The sequence below is a fragment of the Quercus suber genome, unplaced genomic scaffold, assembly GCF_002906115.3.
Source record: "Quercus suber isolate HL8 unplaced genomic scaffold, Cork oak 2.0 scaffold_243, whole genome shotgun sequence".
NCBI lineage: Eukaryota > Viridiplantae > Streptophyta > Magnoliopsida > Fagales > Fagaceae > Quercus > Quercus suber.
Genome location: NW_027069700.1, coordinates 137,254 through 158,187, shown reverse-complemented (window position 1 = coordinate 158,187; position 20,934 = coordinate 137,254).

The window sequence follows — 20,934 nt, the reverse complement described above, 5'->3', positions numbered from 1 at the left end:
GGATTTTTGTTCAAGGGGTCAATGAAAGATAAATTATAAGTTCATTTGACCTTTTTTTTCCTAATACAATAAATATATTAATTATTGTTGTTAAGCGAACTTAATTATTATTACTTACTATAATTTAATAGTTTCTCTTTTACTTTTTACCATTTGTTTTTATTGAATTCACAAGATATTCTGATAAATTCTTTTATACTTTCTTTACAATTCTTTAATTTAATTAATTTGTTAGTTTCTATCCCACTAACTAAGTGTTTAGAATTATTTAATTATTTATTAGTTTACAATTTTTTAATTTATTTACAATTCTTTAATTTATAAGATTACCATTTTTTTAATTGTTTAATACTTTTATTGCCATGACTGACCCACTTATTACATAGCCAATAACCACTCTCACTCACAAATTCGGTCAAAGAGTCAAAAGTGGGAGAGGGCTGCGTTTTTCTCTCTTAAGGTTTTAGTTTTGTCCTTTTTTTATTTATAGTTTTTTTTTTTTTAAATTGATTTTGGGCTTTTTTTTCTGAGATAAAAGGCCAAAAATTTTCGGTTGGACTTGCAATATATTTTTTTCAGAGTTTATTTAGCTGGGCTTTAAAAATTTTTGGGTCAGGTCAAGGTGTGCAAATGTTTATTTTAAGGTGTCAAAACAAAAAGTAGACGCGTGTCATCTGTTGAACGGTGGAGCATGGACTGAGAGGGACTTTGAGACAGAAGATGAGCATTAATTCTGTACTTTTTTTTTTGGTAAACAATTCCTTACTATCATACTCAACTCTGACTAATCTTCCAAACGTCTTTTTCTTTTAGAAATAATTACAACATACTGCTAATTTTGTATTCAAACTCTTTTTTTCTTAGACTCTCAAGCACTTTGAATAATGTTCCAAGCGTGTTAACAGAAAGTCATATAGACTCTTTTTTTGATAATCAAAGTTAACTTTAAGAAGAGACACTGTTATATAGATTCTTCTTCTAAACACCAAACTGGGCTTTCACTTTATCTTCTTCTTTTTTCTACCAAAGAGAAAACTTGTATCTCTGGAAAATCTATCATCTTTACAAATAATTTCAGCTATAAATTGAATTTCTGCCAGACGGGTTCTTCAAAAAAAAAAGTGAGAACTTAGGGGCTATTTGGATTATCAATTTTCATAACTCATAACTTATACCTCAAAAATGGTGGGACCCATAGCGAGAAGTCCGTTTGGGAGCACCATAGCTCTGTTTCCAGTTTTTTGTTTCCATCACTCAATTTTAGGTATATATTTTCAGTTTCCATAACTCATAACTCAATTGCATTTTTGTAATTAAACACACGTGGGGGACCCACTAGTCATAACTCAGCCGCACCTTTTGACCAATCTTCCTTCTTCTTCTTCTTTTCTTTTTTTCTTTTTTTCCTAATCAGCTCGTCTTCTTCAGTTCTTCCTTCTTCTTTTTTTCCTTCTTTTTTCACTGGGTTTGGGTGTTTTTTTCTTTTCACTGGGTTCGGTGATCTAGGTTTTTTTTTTTTCACTAGGTTCAGGTGATCTGGGTACTGGGGGAAAAAAAACTGCACCAAGTGACAGTTATGGGACCCACAAACAGTGTGAAAAATATTGAGTGATGGCAAGTGAGTGATGGTGCCAAACGGGTGTGATATTTTAAAGTGATGAGTGATGAGTGATGAGTGATAAATGACGAGTGATGAGTGATAAATGACGAGTGATGAGTGACGGAAATTAAGTGATAAAAAAAAGTGATCCAAACAGCCCCTAAATCTTTTTTTGGAGACCATGGGAGAAGAAGCTGCAGATGATCAAACCCCATTTCTTCAAACTCAACCAGCAGAGCATCCTCTCCAATGAACTGGTTTGGCTTCATCAGTTCACCCATTTCATTATTAATCCCAACTTTTGTGTTTTTTGCTTTTTCAAAGGTGATTATCATAAAGTGCTTTGAATGAACAAAGATTCAAGAGTCTTTCTCATTTTTCAAATTTTTTTCCTTATAAGAATTTTCAAAATTCCCATGAGTTGCAAATTCAATTTATATATTCATTGTGTTCACGATCCGTGCAATAAATCATAGCATTGTATAGGAACTAATTAAAGTCACAAGCAACCGGCAAATTGATGCATCTACCTGCCAAACTTTCTCTCATTCTTGTATTTCCTCTAAATAATAATATTAATTTTATTGTGGAAATACATTATTTAGCCATTGTTTTAAAATCTTGCATTCTCTAAAGAATTTCATTATAGAACTGCATGCCAGTACTTATAGAATGACTTACCATATATGATTATTGGCAAAAGACTAAAATATAACTAAATTTTGAAGTATATCTAACACTTAATCTATCTCCTATGGTTATATTATATGTTTTAGGAGTAAATCCTTTAATCTCCCTCAATATTAAAATTGATATCAACATGTACGTATCTTAATTCTTAAGCACATGAAACAAGTTCGGTTTTCATGTGGGAAAATGTTCCACCTCTTTTAATAATAGCATTTCTTACTTTCTTCAGATTACATGGATACATTGCACCACCAGCCCTCAACCATGTCTTCTTCAACTTCATCATATGCACTGGGAAATCCTTGGATGCACTTTTGTCATTGTGGAACAAGGGCACCAGTGAAGACATCATGGACAGGTGGAAAAGTTGGGAGGTTTTGGGCGTGTGAAAAATATCGGGTATTGTACTAATTTGAAAGAATAAAATTTTGAGAAAATCTATGAAAGCGACTTTTCTTCCACAATTTTTACAACCATCTGACTTGTGCGACTATAAATTGTGGAGAAAAAACTAGTAGATCCATGTGAAAGTTCAAAAAGAAAAAGAAAAAGAAGAAGATACACGAAAAATTTTCATAATCGTTTCCACAATCTGAATATATATTATCATCTCTTGATCTCTCTCAATCTGTTATTTAATTATTAATTAATTTTTTAACCCTTTATTGCTGCAAGGTTGATGATACTTCCAAGGAAAACACACGTTAATTTAATTCATCCATAAAACTATTAGCATTTTTTTTATAGGTATAAAATTATTGATATTTACAATGGAAAAAATAATCAAGGAAGTAACTTTATCACGGCCCGACGCAGCGACGCGCGTCGGACACCGCTGACCGCGTGTCCATGCCGTGTCAGGCCGCATCCTGCCACGTGGCGAAGCCGACTCGCACCGACGCGGCTCAAATAGGGCCGACTCGGGCCGATTCGGGTGACATGGCCGGTTCAGGCCGAAATTTAAAAAAAGAAAAAAAAAAAAAAAAAGTGCAAAACGCACCGGCCTTAACCCCTTTCTTCTTCTTCTTCATTGCTTCTTCTTCTTCTTCTTCCGTTCTTTTCGCCAGAGCCCAGCAGTTCCCTTTTTTTTTTTTTTTTTTTGATAAGTTTGTTAAATGCCTTTCACTTAAAAGGCTTTACTTTCTGTACAGAAGGTAAAGCTTTATTTTGGTTTTTGTGCTTTTGGTTTTTGTGCTCTCTGACCAAACACGTGAGCCACAGCCACTAAGGCTTTTTTTTTTTTTTTTTTTAAATTTATGGGAAGTTCTTGTGCTCTCTGACCAAACACGTGACCTACAGTCACTAAGCTTTTTTTTTCTTTTTTTTCTTTTTTTTTTAGGAAGTTCTACCTATTTTAATACCTCGGTCAATAATTCAAGTATCAAAAACTTGTAAGTTGTATTCTAATTTCTGAACATTATGAAATGTTTTAGTTTTAATCTTGTGAGTTGTATTTAATTTATGAACATCATGTTTTAATTATTATCTACTATTGCTCTTAAATTTGATATATGTTTATATAATGTGAAAAGTATACTTAGCAATATATTAAAAATATAAATAAAAATATTTTTAATAATTTTTTAATCGCCGAGTCCCGCCGCACCCGCACCCACCTTTTTCAAAAATTGCCGAGTCCCGCACCCGCCCCCGCACCCGCACCCGAATCCAGAAACACACCTGTGCCTCCTAGTATTATACATCAAAGCACATACAAGGCCTTAAGCAACATGTGGAAAATTTAACATACGCAGCAACAAGAACAATAAGATGACCAAGAATACTCAAGGAAAGCATGAGATATTTCACTAACAAGGACAAGATGACGGCATTATGGTGTGCAAGTGATTGGCAGGAAATGGTAAAAGCTGGCAAGGTTGACAGTGGAAGGATAGAGAAGGGTAAGTGGAGGCTGTGCTGGTGATAATCTTCAATTGAATAACTGAAATGGCACTAACTACATTGAATAGCTTTTGTAGCTCAGACTTATGGAAGACTATTTCATGCCATGCCAAAGATGTACTAAAATTCAAAGACTAAAAACATTTAGGCACACTCATCAACTTGTACAAAGATTATTCTGAAGTTTCTTTCACTAGTAAGCCCAAGGAGCCTATCTTATATATACGTGTTTGTAGAAAAACAAAGAGGGAGAATGGCAGAGTTGTCATAATGCCTTTTTGCAGTTAAATTAACTTCCGGAAATTCAGCTTTCAAATAATTAGATACAAACCTGTTCATAAGTGTCACGCTTGACCCTCTCCTACATGTGCACGTGGTACGGAATTGCTGCCTTTGCTTAGAGAGAAGATAGATAGCTTAGAGAAGGAGGTGGCAGCAGCTCATGCAAAGGAAATTAAAATTTCTCCAACATTCACTTTTATAACTAGTACTATTTTTGGATTTTGTTTGATAATAGTCTTTGGGTCCTATTTATCGGATGATATTTATGTACTCTTAACAACTAGATATAGTTTTTTTCTTATAATAAGTTTGGTGAAACAAAATTCTCGCTTTTTTACAACTAGAGAATGTCTTGCACAATATTTTGTAATTTTATTTTAATTTTTTTATTTATGTTTTTCTAATACCCATATATAAACTCAGTTTTTTTGTATAATATTTATATTGTTTTCCCACATTATTTTTTATTTATGCCACCATTGGCACATGCAATGTATCAAAGCATTTAACACATTGTGAAGAAGAGTACTTATTCACTCGTAGACTAGGCAGGGGTGGAACCAGAGGGGCGCCGGGGGGCACACTTGCCCCACAAACACCCCCCCCCCCTCTTTTGACTCCTAAAATATCCTTGCATATGTAGTTTATTCTAGTTACTCCGTGACACACGAAAAAAAGCAAAGCATTTAACACATTGTGAAGAAGAGTACTTATTCACTCATAGACTAGGCAGGGGTGGAGCCAGAGGGGGGCACACCTGCCCCACAAACACCACGACCCCCCCCCCCCCCCCCCTCTCTTTTGACTCCTAAAATATCCTTGCATATGTAGTTTATTCTAGTTACTCCCTGACACACGGAAAAAAAGAACTCCTACTTGAAAGTGACACAAGGAAAAAGAAGTTCTCTTAAAGACCAACCGTGTACCTTTTCACCCATTTCACTATTCTTATAAGCAGATTGAAACTATGTTGGCAATCATTGAATCAATGTAATAGATTTTGAATTTAAAAGACAGAGAGAAAAAAAAAAAAAAACATTAATTTTAGGATAAATTGTCTATTTGGTCTTTATTCTTTACATCATATTTTAATTTGGTCTTTAACCTTTCAATTGTGTCAATTTGATCCCTAACCTTTCAATGTCGTGTCAATTTAGTTCCTATCGTTATATCCTGGATGAAAATTAATGACATGACAAACCATCAAAATAAAATTTTAGTATATTGTCACATCAATAAAAGCTAATTTTTTATTTTGACCATTAGAAGCATCATCAATTTTCATCCAAAAAATAATAGAAGGGACTAAATTGGCACGATACTTAAGGGTTAGGGACCAAATTGACACAGTTGATAGGTTAAGGACCAAATTGAAATATAGTGTATAGAATAGGAATCAAACACGTAGTTTACCCTTAAGTTTATTCTTTTATCTTTTTGAATTATAAAATGACAATTGATTATGATTATGAGGGTATAAAATTAATCCTACATGTTCACCTAATTAATTAAATATTATCATTATTGACTTATTAATCCTACAGTTATTAATTAATAGTATCACGTGGCAAGTATTTATTGGTGGAGTATAGAGTGGAGCAGAAAAGTGGGACAGAAGATTTGGACTCATAATTGAGTCCAAATCTTTTGTCCCACTTTTCCTGCTCCACTCTATACTCCACCAATAAATACTTGCCACATGTTCACCTAATTAATTAAATATTATCATTATTGACTTATTAATCCTACAGTTATTAATTAATAGTATCACGTGGCAAGTATTTATTGGTGGAGTATAGAGTGGAGCAGGAAAAGTGGGACAGAAGATTTGGACTCCTGATAATTTGGCATCGTCCATCTCGACTCTAATGAAATTTTTTTTTAGAGCAATTTATTATGTTATAATAACTTACTACTTAGGATTTGTTAAAAATATTATGGATATAAAATTTCTCTATATTTATTGCATAAGACTCCATTCATTACTTTATTAAAATTTAATGTCACAAAAGATAATGGAGTAGTATAAATATTGAATTTTACGATGAATTTTTTATAAAATTAAATTCATCTCTCCATCCACCTCCCTATGCACAAAGTGCTCGGGAGTCTAAGAGAGAAAAAGGATACATGTTATAGGATTAACAGGATATTATAATTATCTCCCAAAAAAAAAATCACATGGTATCAGTCCTTTGACAATTATGTATTCATTTTTATTTGCCAAAATGTGGGTATTTTCATTTGCAAGGTTGAAGAAGCTGAGCAAGATTTCTAAACTTATTTCAGTGCGAGTAGCTAGAGAGAATTGTATTTTTCAACTATGCTATCTAATTATAAAAAAAAATGGAGAAATGTTAACGGATGTCTTAAGGGTATTTGTAAATGAACCATTTTAGGAAAGCTTTTATAAGAAAAGAAAAGAAGAGTAATTAATGTTTTAGTAGTTTTTTCTATTTCCTATAAAAATGATGTCAAAACTTTCCTAAAATAATTTGTTAACAATTCACAAGCCATTGTTAAGTTACTGGGGATTTATATTTGTAGTCCCAGGTTTATAATATCCTTATGTGGCTGTTATAGTATTATATATAAGTATATGTATTTATCATTGTCCACCAATACATAAGGATTATCTAAGAGCTGGACAAGGCCAAGGATTTGGAATGATTGGGCTGTCCCTAGATTTTATTAATATATATTCCCTCATTTCATGTTAATTATTAGTTCACCTCATTTTATATTCTCTTTTTTTTAATTTATTGTTTATTTAAATTTTTAAAATTAAATTTTCAAATGAATTAACATAATTTTTGTTTGGAATCACTTGGTCCAGTGTTCTTGCACATAGGTACCCATTGGAATGGGTAAATATGTTAAACACCTGTCATGTCCACATTTAACAGATACAATCTACATGTGCATTTGATTCAAAATTCAAAACTTTAACTTTTTTGTTAATTTTAAAATTGAGAATGATTCTTTATTATGTATTTTTTTAATGAGTCCAAAGAAATCTAATTTTATTATAATGATAATTGATTTTGAATGATGTGATACTATGTAGTATACAACTATGCATAGCTTTGGATTTATGTAAAATGAAATGTTATTCAAGTACATCATTTTCATATAAAAGCATAGAAATTGGATCTTATGTTATGTGTTATTTAAGTAATTTTAGAAATCGATAACCTTTTTTTTATTATTAGTTTAAAGCATTGCATCAAATAACACTATTCAAAACTAATTTTTCTAGTGAGTACAACAATCAATTTGAAACAGAAACAATTACTATACGCACATGTTAAGACACTTTTAAAGCAATGAATTTTCAAAGTGTTTAAGCAATGAATTCTGAATGGATCTGGACATAACTCTGCTTAACGTGTAGTACAAGTTATTGACACTTGTCTGTAAACCGTATGATCATATCCTGGTTCAGTGACTTTTTAATCGGACGGTGAGAATGTGTGTGTGTGGTGAAGAAGGNTGTAAACCGTATGATCATATCCTGGTTCAGTGACTTTTTAATCGGACGGTGAGAAGTGTGTGTGTGTGTAGAAGGAACGTGTCGAGTGGAGGAAAGAAGATGGTTGTGGTGGAAGAAGCAGAGGATAAAACATTTATTGAAGTGGATTAGACTTAGATAAGAACATAAAGTTGTACGCGCAACTTCCGCGAAATGTGGGGCCCATCATAAGGTGACAAAGACCAATTGGTAAAATAAAGTTTAGGATGCATTGCATTCTACACTTTAGGATGCGGCATAATAAAAGTTTAGCAGGGTTTTGTCAGATGTGGAGCTTTTTTCAAGTTGTCTAAGGTTGCGAAATTCTTTTTTGGTTCTCTCAATTCAAAAAATTCTCTCCACAAATCTAGCCAGACAGGGAGAATAATTTGGATTTGTAGTGTCTGAAATTTGTCTCATATTCTGACATTCATCATCACATCCATGTAACAATGAATTCAAGACAATATTTTGACTTTTCTTACCGAACCTGTATTTTTGTTCCCATGAGTAGCTATTAGTCTACATATAGATTAGTGATCCTTCTTTTCTTTTCTTTTTTCTTTTTTCAAAAGTGATTCTTGCATTGTTGCCAATTTATAATCTTCAAAGAGAAATCAAATACGTGCCCTAAACTATATGTTTCCTACGTCAGGGCTAGAATGAATAGGAGCTTTTTTCAACTTTCATTATTTAATTAGTGTAGCTTTGTGCATATATATTCATACAATTAAAAATAATTACAATGATACGGTTTAAATTATAAATTTTCTTTTAAAAGATATTTAAATAATACATAGTATTAGCTAACATCTTTTTAACTACGCATTTCTAAATATAGTAATGGACACTTGCATTTTTTTTTTGCACCCAATAATTCATTTGTCACAAAATTAAAAACTTAGATGGATGTATAGCGAAAAATTGAACTCCAATTGAAATACAATTTAGAATCTAATTAGGACATGTGGCACAAATTAAAAATTTAATTAAAATCTAATTAGATTTTCTCTGAACTTTGACAATATTATATATATATATATTATGGGGTTGTTTTTAGGGATTAATTAATTCTCTGATAATGAGATGTGAGTGGGAGTGTTAATGAAATGATTGAATCTCGATGGTGTTCATTAATCATGCTGGGGCTCATCCATCTAAAGTGACTATAAGGGGTTGTCTTCAAGGAAGTCAATACCGTACTGAATGTCGTTTTAGTTTAGTCATATGAAGATATATTTCGGTATCGATTAATACCAAGTTACCGTTTCAGAGTTACGCAAATAATTATATATATAATATATATATTCATTAACGTTTAAATAAATAAATTTAGTATCCTTTAATATTTTTATAGTATATTTTTTGCAATTACTTATATACTAATTAATTAAGCTTATAAGTTATAAGTGAAGTAGATAAAAAAAAAAGTACAAAATGATGCTATGGTGACGTGTTTGGGTAGGGAAGTTGTAGCAAAGAAATATTTTCTTTAAAAAAAAAAAAAAAAAAAGGAAACTAAGGTACGTTTGAATTAGTGGTAAAAATTTCAAGAAATCATTTCCGTGTTTGGCAGTTATAGAAAATAGAGTTTTCCGAAAAATCACTTCCTATTTTCCCTTAGACAACAGAAATTCATTTCGTTCCTATTTCACTTCAATTGATTTCTGAAAGAGAGAGAGAGAGCACAAGGAGAAGAGAGAGCCGCGACCCACGAACCAGAGCCCGGAGCCGGTGACCACCACCACGAGCCGTCGACCACGACCCACTGATCTTTGAACCAAGCTGGCGACACGAACCCAAAGCCCAGAGCCTTCAACCCAGCCCAGACCTTCGACCCATCGCCTTCGACCTTCAACCTTCAACCCATCACCTTCGACCCAGACCTTCGACGCAGATCTCGTCGTCGACCAATCCAGACCCAGACCCATCGATCTCTTCCTTGATCTCTTAGTTTTTGTTTTTTAAAGTTTGATTGTTGTTGTTGTTGTGGTGTGGTGGTGATGTTTTTGGTGGTTGGGTTTTGATTGCCGAATTGTTGCCGGAATTTGTTTTTGAATTGGCTATGATGTTGAAATTTTTGTAATAAAATTTGTTTGGATGCTGAGAAAAATGTGAAAAAATTGTAGGAAAATAGCATTTTCAGAATAGAACCAAACATATGAAATATTTTCTACAACAATTTTATAATACAACCAAACACCTAAAAATATTTTTCTTTCCCGAAATAGCATTTCTGAAAAATAGGCTATTTTCCAAGAATTATTTTATGCGAACCAAACGGACCCTAAATAATATAAACTTAATGCTTTAAATGAAAGGAATCAAGAAGCAATAATACATCACCTGTTTCTTATTTTTTTTTTCACTCGTTGGTATGCTGTCTTTTTTACTTTTTCCTCTACACTTTCTCTCTCTACATTCACTGCTTTTCACATCTTTCAATAAGAAAATTACTGATAATTCTTTCACACTTTTCTCTCTCTCTCTCTCTCCTTAGGTGCATTTGGGAAGTGCGTTTTGCGCTTCCCAAACGCGTTTGCGTTTTTTTTTTTTTTTTCTTTTTTGTTTTTTACTTTTCAGCTTTCCCAGCCGGTTTTGTTACTGTTCATTATTGTTCGGCTATTGTTCATTGAACAGTAGCCGTAACATTTGACTTTTCCACACAAATTTTACTGTTACGACCCACAAATTTCACTTTTCAGCAACTTTTTATTAAAAATTGGTCCACGGTACTATTTACACATTTAAAAATTATTTTGCTACAATGTTTTCTAAACTTTACCTATTATATATATATATAGATGATTAGTAATTCAAGAAGATAATTATTTATAAGGTGAAGACATCCTTTTAGTCCTATATTTGTGGTTACAGTCAATTCAATCCCTACATTTTAATAATAGTCAATTTGATCATTATTATTTTTAACTTGCAAATAATTTGGTCTTTACATTAACTCATTAATGAAAAATGCCAATGTGACACAGTGTGAACTAAGAAGCTTATGTGGCCTATAATATGAAAGTGTTGCCAACCAAATCAGCCACATCAATTAAAAATCCAAGTGAATCACATTAGAAAAATTAACAAATCTAATTGTCTTTTCGTTACTCATCATCCAACCCAAAACCATCCATTCTTTTCATCCATTATTCATTTTTAGGGTGATGAAGAACGGACGAAAGAATGGATGGTTTTGTTAAATTTGCTAACATGGATATGACGTAGATTTTTAATTGTTATGGCTAATTTTGGTTGGGTCAAGTGAGTCATAGTGCACATATTTGCCACGTCGGCATTTTCTGTTAGTAAGTTAACGTATGACCAAATTGATAGCAAGTCAAAATTATAGGTGATAGGCAAAATGTTATTAACCCTTGCAAATTAATTAATTCAAGTTAATAATTAAGTTCAATTACATGTAATGGCGTGGTAGCACAAACAGATCACCAACTAAACTAAATGCAGCGGAAATTAATTTGACAAGGTGATTAGTTTACGAATGGAAAAAACTACTAAGGCAAAAACTCACCAGGTGATTTTAAGGTCACCACTCTCAAGAATCCACTAATAATAATCAAGCGATTACAAGTAAAAGGAATCTTACCAACTACCCTTAGTTTATCCCAAATTACCAACTTTACAATTGAATCTTCACTCCAATGCCAATTGGACTTGATCTTGTAGTGGCACTCTTTCCGTTTAATGCACGATCCCCAGTACGTAACTAACTAATGATACATGGATCAGTAATGACTAACTCCAACAACTTGAAAAAGGTGTTGGTTGCAAGTTCTTCACTTCAAGCATAATGAAGATCAAAAAGCTCCTTGGTTACAAAACCTTTGGCATAAAGATAGTAGTTCTTCAGAAAGAATAAGGCACTAGGTCACTCAATGCATGTGCGACGGCTTTTAAAATGATCCTTATATATGTCTAGGGTTGTGAGAAAAGAAACCCTACACAAATATACAAGAATCTGCATGCAATCAGATTTGAAAGTCTGATTTCATTAATTCTCAACGAAAAAGCTTGTGTCGAGATTCTGTCGAGCTTCAACATTAATTCGATGGAAAGGATTCTGTCAAGACTTCTGTCGAACTTTAGTGAAAGTTCTTCTTCACTTATTTCTTGGTCAGATCTTCATGGCTTTAACATTTGACTTGAATTCTTATTTCTTAAAGTACTAAACTCATCGTAGATCTACCCAATTACAAGTAAATGCATTTTGTCAAAAGATTAGCCAATTACATAAATATGTCCAATAGAAACCAAATTGATTGCTACCAAATGTAGGGACCAAATAATTGTGACCCAAAATGTAAGGATCAATAGTATTTTTGCCTATTTATAATGCAAAGGACATATGTCAAAGCAACGGAAGCTTTAAGAAAATTTTAAAGAACTTAAATATATCAACATCATAACAAACAATATATGAAGTTTTACAATTTCTTTCTACTAATAAAATGAAAAGACAAAAAGAGACTGATGAGAGAAAAGTGATAACTAAGAATGCTAAGATGAGAGAAATAAAATAAAAAAAATTTGAAATGATTATAGAAAAAGAGAGAGAGAGGAGAGAGAGCAATGGATGATACATACTATGACTACGAGCCGAATAAAGGTTTTATTTTTTAAATGAGCTTTTTGTTGAATTATTTGATAATTTTTTGTTGTTTGACATAGTCTTGTATTTGTTTGGACTTTTTGCTATTATTTGAGCTCATTTTTATTTTCGTTTAGGGTTAAGATCATACTTGGGTCCAAGATTTTTTTTCAAGTAAAATAATGTTACATCCACAATATTTTAACAACAATTATTTCACAAAAATCATAGGTAATAAATTGCTATTGGTGGGTTAAAAGTTATGTTAGTAGTAGGTCCATATTAGAAATGGTAACAACTTACCACCTAAAATTTATTATGAAAATATTATGAACGTAATTACAAAACTAGTTAGTGTGTGTGTGTGTGGCTGTATATATATATATATATTCTTTCTCTTTTTCTCTTTTGCAGTAAAATTTTGTCAAGTTAGAATGTTGTTGTGAACACTGAACACCTTTCTATAATGTAGAGCTCCACACTGTGTCGAAGCATGCGATTGCAACCATTAGAGTAATTGAAAATGTGGAAATTGACGTAATAAGATCTCATCTTGCTTGCCATGATTTCAAATCAATACTTTGCATTTGACGTAATGCGTGTGTGCGTCTCGGCACCAAAATCAGAGGGAGAGAAAGCAAAGAAAAATATATATAAATAAAATTTTAAATATATATATATATATCGAGTTACTATTCATTTGTTATTTTTGAATGCTAAAATTTACCCTGGTGATTGTTGTTTTTGGAGTATTTAGCTCTCTTTTTTTACCATATTTAGCTTGTGCAAAATTTACGTCTATTTTAGTATAAGATTTACTTTTTTTTATTTACATATTCACTTTTAAACACCTTATATTAAATTATTTATTTTACACTACATTTCATTAAAATCAAATTTTCTTGATTTTTTTTTTAAAAACTGTTTATCTTTCTCACCCACAATACAACATCCACCTCATTTTTTATCCTCGAAATACATAAGAAATAATAAAAAAACAATGCCAAATAATAGTGTCAGAGTAAATTTACACAATTACTTTAACAACTATATATTTTTACACAACTTGCATGGCGGTGATCTATATGAATTTTAGACTTAATTTACTAAAATGTAGTACTTTCTTCTATTAACAAGCATTGATGTCACTACAAGAAAATGTATTTTAGTGACGAAAATTTTCGTCACTAAAAATCCAGTTTTTCGTCACTAAGAACCTTTAGTGACGGAAATTGGACTTTTAGTGACGAATTCGTTTTCGTCGCTGTAGCCCCGTCACTAAAAGTCCCGGCGACTTTAGCGACGAAAATTTCGTCACTAAAAGTCCAATTTGGTAATAAAAAAAATTTTAGCGACGAAACGTTTCGTCGCTAAATGTTTTCCTCGCTAAAACAGTGTTTAGTGACGAAAATATTTCGTCACTAAAACCATTTCAGTTTATTAAATCATATTAGTGACGAAACATTTCGTCACTAAAACTATTTTCGGGTACATATAGTGACGAAAATTCGTCACTAAAACTATTTTTAAAAAAATCCATGCACATATAGTGACGAAATGTTCGTCACTAAAACCATTCTTATAAAATTCCACTGTATTTAGTGACGAATAATTCGTCACTAAACATTTTTTGTTGCCATATTGTGACGAAAAATTCGTCACTAAACAATTTTTCTGTTTTTATTATTTTCATGACGTTGATACTAACCTGTAATCTATCATTACATTATTCAAACCTCAATTTGATTAACACAATTATTCAACAACACATTTAAAAAATCGATCCATACATTCCACAAGTTAAAATTAAACAAGTATCAATTCAAACTCTTCCATACAATAATTGTTTGCAACACATACAATACTTAAAATGTTTTTCAGACAAGTGTCAATAACTTGTACTACACGTTAAGCAGAGTTATGTCCAGAACCATTCAGAATTCATTGCTTAAACACTTTGAAAATTCATTGCTTTAAAAGTGTCTTAACATGTGCGTATAGTAATTGTTTCTGTTTCAAATTGATTGTTGTACTCACTAGAAAAATTAGTTTTGAATAGTGTTATTTGATGCAATGCTTTAAACTAATAATAAAAAAAAGGTTATCGATTTCTAAAATTACTTAAATAACACATAACATAAGATCCAATTTCTATGCTTTTATATGAAAATGATGTATTTGAATAACATTTCATTTTACATAAATCCAAAGCTATGCATAGTTGTATACTACATAGTATCACACCATTCAAAATCAACTATCATTATAATAAAATTAGATTTCTTTGGACTCATTAAAAAAATACATAATAAAGAATCATTCTCAATTTTAAAATTAACAAAAAAGTTAAAGTTTTGAATTTTGCATCAAATGCACATGTAGATTGTATCTGTTAAATGTGGACATGACAGGTGTTTAACATATTTACCCATTCCAATGGGTACCTATACCAAGTGATTCCAAACAAAAATTATGTTAATTCATTTGAAAATTTAATTTTAAAAATTTAAATAAACAATAAATTAAAAAAAAAAGAGAATATAAAATGAGGTGAACTAATAATTAACATGAAATGAGGGAATATATATTAATAAAATCTAGGGACAGCCCAATCATTCCAAATCCTTGGCCTTGTCCAGCTCTTAGATAATCCTTATGTATTGGTGGACAATGATAAATACATATACTTATGTATAATACTATAACAGCCACATAAGGATATTATAAACCTGGGACTACAAATATAAATCCCCAGTAACTTAACAATGGCTTGTGAATTGTTTTACTAAGAAGATATATGTATTTATCATTGTCCTCTTTGGATCATGTTAATGGGTGCCTAGGAAAATTGTTAACAAATCATTTTAGGAAAGTTTTGACATCATTTTTATAGGAAATAGAAAAAATACTAAAACATTAATTACTCTTCTTTTCTTTTCTCATAAAAGCTTTCCTAAAATGGTTCATTTACAAATACCCTTAAGACATCCGTTAACATTTCTCCATTTTTTTTATAATTAGCTAGCATAGTTGAAAAATACAATTCTCTCTAGCTACTCGCACTGAAATAAGTTTAGAAATCTTGCTCAGCTTCTTCAACCTTGCAAATGAAAATATCCACATTTTGGCAAATAAAAATAAATACATAATTGTCAAAGGACTGATACCATGTGATTTTTTTTTTTTTGGGAGATAATTATAATATCCTGTTAATCCTATAACTTGTATCCTTTTTCTCTCTTAGACTCCCGAGCACTTTGTGCATAGGGAGGTGGATGGAGAGATGAATTTAATTTTATAAAAAATTCATCGTAAAATTCAATATTTATACTACTCCATTATCTTTTGTGACATTAAATTTTAATAAAGTAATGAATGGAGTCTTATGCAATAAATATAGAGAAATTTTATATCCATAATATTTTTAACAAATCCTATGTAGTAAGTTATTATAACATAATAAATTGCTCTAAAAAAAAATTTCATTAGAGTCGAGATGGACGATGCCAAATTATCAGACGTGTATTTTAGTAATTTAATAGCTGAGATGGACTAAGCTGAATTAGCTGTTTGTAAAAAGTTTGTAAAAATAGTTTGTAACTCTAGTATATATTACTTTTAATTTTTTTGTCTCTTGCTTTCAAAAAGTCTAGAGTTATTTTTTTATTTTTTTTTATTTTTTATTTTTTATTTTTTATTTTTTACAATTGCTGAGATGATAGGTTGTTATTGTGCTTGTAGTGTCACTCAAACCATCAAAATAAAATTTTAGTATATTGTCACATCAATAAAAGCTAATTTTTTATTTTGACCATTAGAAGCATCATCAATTTTCATCCAAAAAATAATAGAAGGGACTAAATTGGCACGATACTTAAGGGTTAGGGACCAAATTGACACAGTTGATAGGTTAAGGACCAAATTGAAATATAGTGTATAGAATAGGAATCAAACACGTAGTTTACCCTTAAGTTTATTCTTTTATCTTTTTGAATTATAAAATGACAATTGATTATGATTATGAGGGTATAAAAGTAATTTTATACATAATTCAACCTCCTCCATTTTACAAGGAATAAGAGAAATTTTGCACAAAAATAAATATCTTTCTCCTCTTTTCCATCCAAATTGGATTGAAAAAAAAATAGTGACACTACAAGCACAATAACAACCTATCATCTCAGCAATTGTAAAAAATAAAAAATAAAAAATAAAAAATAAAAAAAAATAAAAAAATAACTCTAGACTTTTTGAAAGCAAGAGACAAAAAAATTAAAAGTAATATATACTAGAGTTACAAACTATTTTTACAAACTTTTTACAAACAGCTAATTCAGCTTAGTCCATCTCAGCTATTAAATTACTAAAATACACGTCTGATAATTTGGCATCGTCCATCTCGACTCTAATGAAATTTTTTTTTAGAGCAATTTATTATGTTATAATAACTTACTACATAGGATTTGTTAAAAATATTATGGATATAAAATTTCTCTATATTTATTGCATAAGACTCCATTCATTACTTTATTAAAATTTAATGTCACAAAAGATAATGGAGTAGTATAAATATTGAATTTTACGATGAATTTTTTATAAAATTAAATTCATCTCTCCATCCACCTCCCTATGCACAAAGTGCTCGGGAGTCTAAGAGAGAAAAAGGATACAAGTTATAGGATTAACAGGATATTATAATTATCTCCCAAAAAAAAAAAAATCACATGGTATCAGTCCTTTGACAATTATGTATTTATTTTTATTTGCCAAAATGTGGATATTTTCATTTGCAAGGTTGAAGAAGCTGAGCAAGATTTCTAAACTTATTTCAGTGCGAGTAGCTAGAGAGAATTGTATTTTTCAACTATGCTAGCTAATTATAAAAAAAATGGAGAAATGTTAACGGATGTCTTAAGGGTATTTGTAAATGAACCATTTTAGGAAAGCTTTTATGAGAAAAGAAAAGAAGAGTAATTAATGTTTTAGTATTTTTTCTATTTCCTATAAAAATGATGTCAAAACTTTCCTAAAATGATTTGTTAACAATTTTCCTAGGCACCCATTAACATGATCCAAAGAGGACAATGATAAATACATATATCTTCTTAGTAAAACAATTCACAAGCCATTGTTAAGTTACTGGGGATTTATATTTGTAGTCCCAGGTTTATAATATCCTTATGTGGCTGTTATAGTATTATACATAAGTATATGTATTTATCATTGTCCACCAATACATAAGGATTATCTAAGAGCTGGACAAGGCCAAGGATTTGGAATGATTGGGCTGTCCCTAGATTTTATTAATATATATTCCCTCATTTCATGTTAATTATTAGTTCACCTCATTTTATATTCTCTTTTTTTTTTAATTTATTGTTTATTTAAATTTTTAAAATTAAATTTTCAAATGAATTAACATAATTTTTGTTTGGAATCACTTGGTATAGGTACCCATTGGAATGGGTAAATATGTTAAACACCTGTCATGTCCACATTTAACAGATACAATCTACATGTGCATTTGATGCAAAATTCAAAACTTTAACTTTTTTGTTAATTTTAAAATTGAGAATGATTCTTTATTATGTATTTTTTTAATGAGTCCAAAGAAATCTAATTTTATTATAATGATAGTTGATTTTGAATGGTGTGATACTATGTAGTATACAACTATGCATAGCTTTGGATTTATGTAAAATGAAATGTTATTCAAATACATCATTTTCATATAAAAGCATAGAAATTGGATCTTATGTTATGTGTTATTTAAGTAATTTTAGAAATCGATAACCTTTTTTTTATTATTAGTTTAAAGCATTGCATCAAATAACACTATTCAAAACTAATTTTTCTAGTGAGTACAACAATCAATTTGAAACAGAAACAATTACTATACGCACATGTTAAGACACTTTTAAAGCAATGAATTTTCAAAGTGTTTAAGCAATGAATTCTGAATGGATCTGGACATAACTCTGCTTAACGTGTAGTACAAGTTATTGACACTTGTCTGTAAACCGTATGATCATATCCTGGTTCAGTGACTTTTTAATCGGACGGTGAGAAGTGTGTGTGTGTGTAGAAGGACACGTGTCGAGTGGAGGAAGAAGATGGGTTGTGGTGGAAGAAGCAGAGGATAAAAACATTTATTGAAGTGGATTAGACTTAGATAAAGACATAAAGTTGTACGCGCAACTTCCGCGAAATGTGGGGCCCATCATAAGGTGACAAAAGTTTAGGATACATTGCATTGCATTGCATTCTTTAGGATGCATTGCATTCTACACTTTAGGATGCGGCATAATAAAAGTTTAGCAGGGTTTTGTCAAATGTGGAGCAACATATTCTTGACTCAAATGCACATAAAAATGTACGGCTGACCTTTTTTCAAGTTGTCTAAGGTTGCGAAATTCTTTTTTGGTTCTTCTCAATTCAAAAGTGAATTCTCTCATCAAATCTAGCCAGCAGGGGAGAATAATTTGGATTTTGTAGTGTCTGAAATTTGTCTCATATTCTGACATTCATCATCACATCCCATGTAACAATGAATTCAAGGCAATATTTTTGACTTTCCTTACCGACCCTGTATTTATGTTCCCATGAGTAGCTACTAGTCTACGTATAGATTAGTGATCCTTCTTTTCTTTTCTTTTTTTCTTTTTTCAAAAGTGATTCTTGCATTGTTGCCAATTTATAATCTTCAAAGAGAAATCAAATACGTGCCCTAAACTATATGTTTCCTACGTCAGGGCTAGAATGAAAAGGAGCTTTTTTTTAACTTTCATTATTTTAATTAGTGTAGCATTGTGCATACACATTGATACAATTAAAAATAATTACAATTATACAGTTTAAATTATAAATTTTCTTTTAGAAGATATTTAAATAATACATGGTATAGGGACTCAATTTGGATTTGACCCTGAGTATGAATGGGTTTTCAACCCAACAAGCCCAAACAATAAATTTGTAGAGAGTGGATTGAAGGTTTAGGCGCAGGCCGTCGTTCACCAAGCATGAACTCTATTCTTTTATTAAAAAATACTTAGAACTTTTTTACAACTGGGGGGATGCTCCTCGGCCCGTGGCCGAAGAGCCCTTTTTCTTCTCCCTTTTTCCCCCCCTGCCTTACTTTACTCGCTTTTCATATATAGTCTTCATCGTCCTATCTTGTTCTTCCATCTGTTGATCATCCATTCGCCTTTCTCCTGGCCGTCCGTCCCCTCAAAGGTTTTATCAGTACTCAAGTGGTACACTCTGATCAACGTTGCCCTGCTAAGGGGTTATATCCCCATTAATGCGGCCAGAGGGGTTAGGTGAATGCATTAAGTGTGAGGATGACAGCTTACTTTGGGCCTGATCTTTCCCAAAATCATCCTTGGCATGCCGAGGACGAGGAGGTCCTCGGTGTGGATCTGGAAAAGAGGCTTTCCCCAATTTAGCCTTGAATGGTCAATCTTCCTCGGCGTGGGCCTTGGGCCTGCTACACGATGGGCCGAGGCTATCAGGCCCACGGGCCCCACAATAGCCCCTCAAAACCCTGCTGTACGTTCCCTCGGACGGGGAGGAGGGTTTTGATACCTGCGGGCCCTCTAGACGAGTCGCCCCACTTCGATTCGTGTTAATGCTGGCGACTTTTCGACTGCCCGATGCACCTTTTTGGCGTTTCAAGACTTAATGTGTGTCTACATTAAATTTTGGCAGCACCACGTTTCCCACTTTCAACGGTATGATGGTAATTGTTCGGTGGGGATCTCCTGCTTTTATGGGCAAGCGGTTACATTTGGGGAACCTAAGGGGGAGTATAAGTACCTGTTTGAAACGCCTGGTTTCCTCATTTTCGCGCTTACAACCATTGATGCGTATGATTTGAATCTGGTTCAACTTGCACACTACCCGAAGAGCGTCGTCATATTTTTGTAAGTCTTCTTCTTCCAGTGACCCCAAATTTTCCTTGGTTCTATTCCTTCTTTCTTCTTCTGGAATTTTTAGTCGTCCTTGGGGGATGGGTAAGTTTAAGAGGTTGGTTGAGTCCGACGAGATGATGAACAAATTCATTATTGACTATGGGATACCCAATAATGTGAGTTTGAAGTACTGTGAAGAAGGGGAGTGGTACATTAGGAGGAGAGAGGGTGAAGTCGTGATCCCGATAGTCGCTTTCGTAGAGGGAGGGATGAGAATCCCTATGAGGCCAGTGACTCTCAATTACCTTAGGCATTTCCGCCTGGCTCCTACTCAGTGTGCCGTGAATGTATTTAGGATATTAGGGTGTGTAGATACCCTGAATGAGAAAATGGGGCTGAGACTGACTCACCACGATGTGAACTGGTG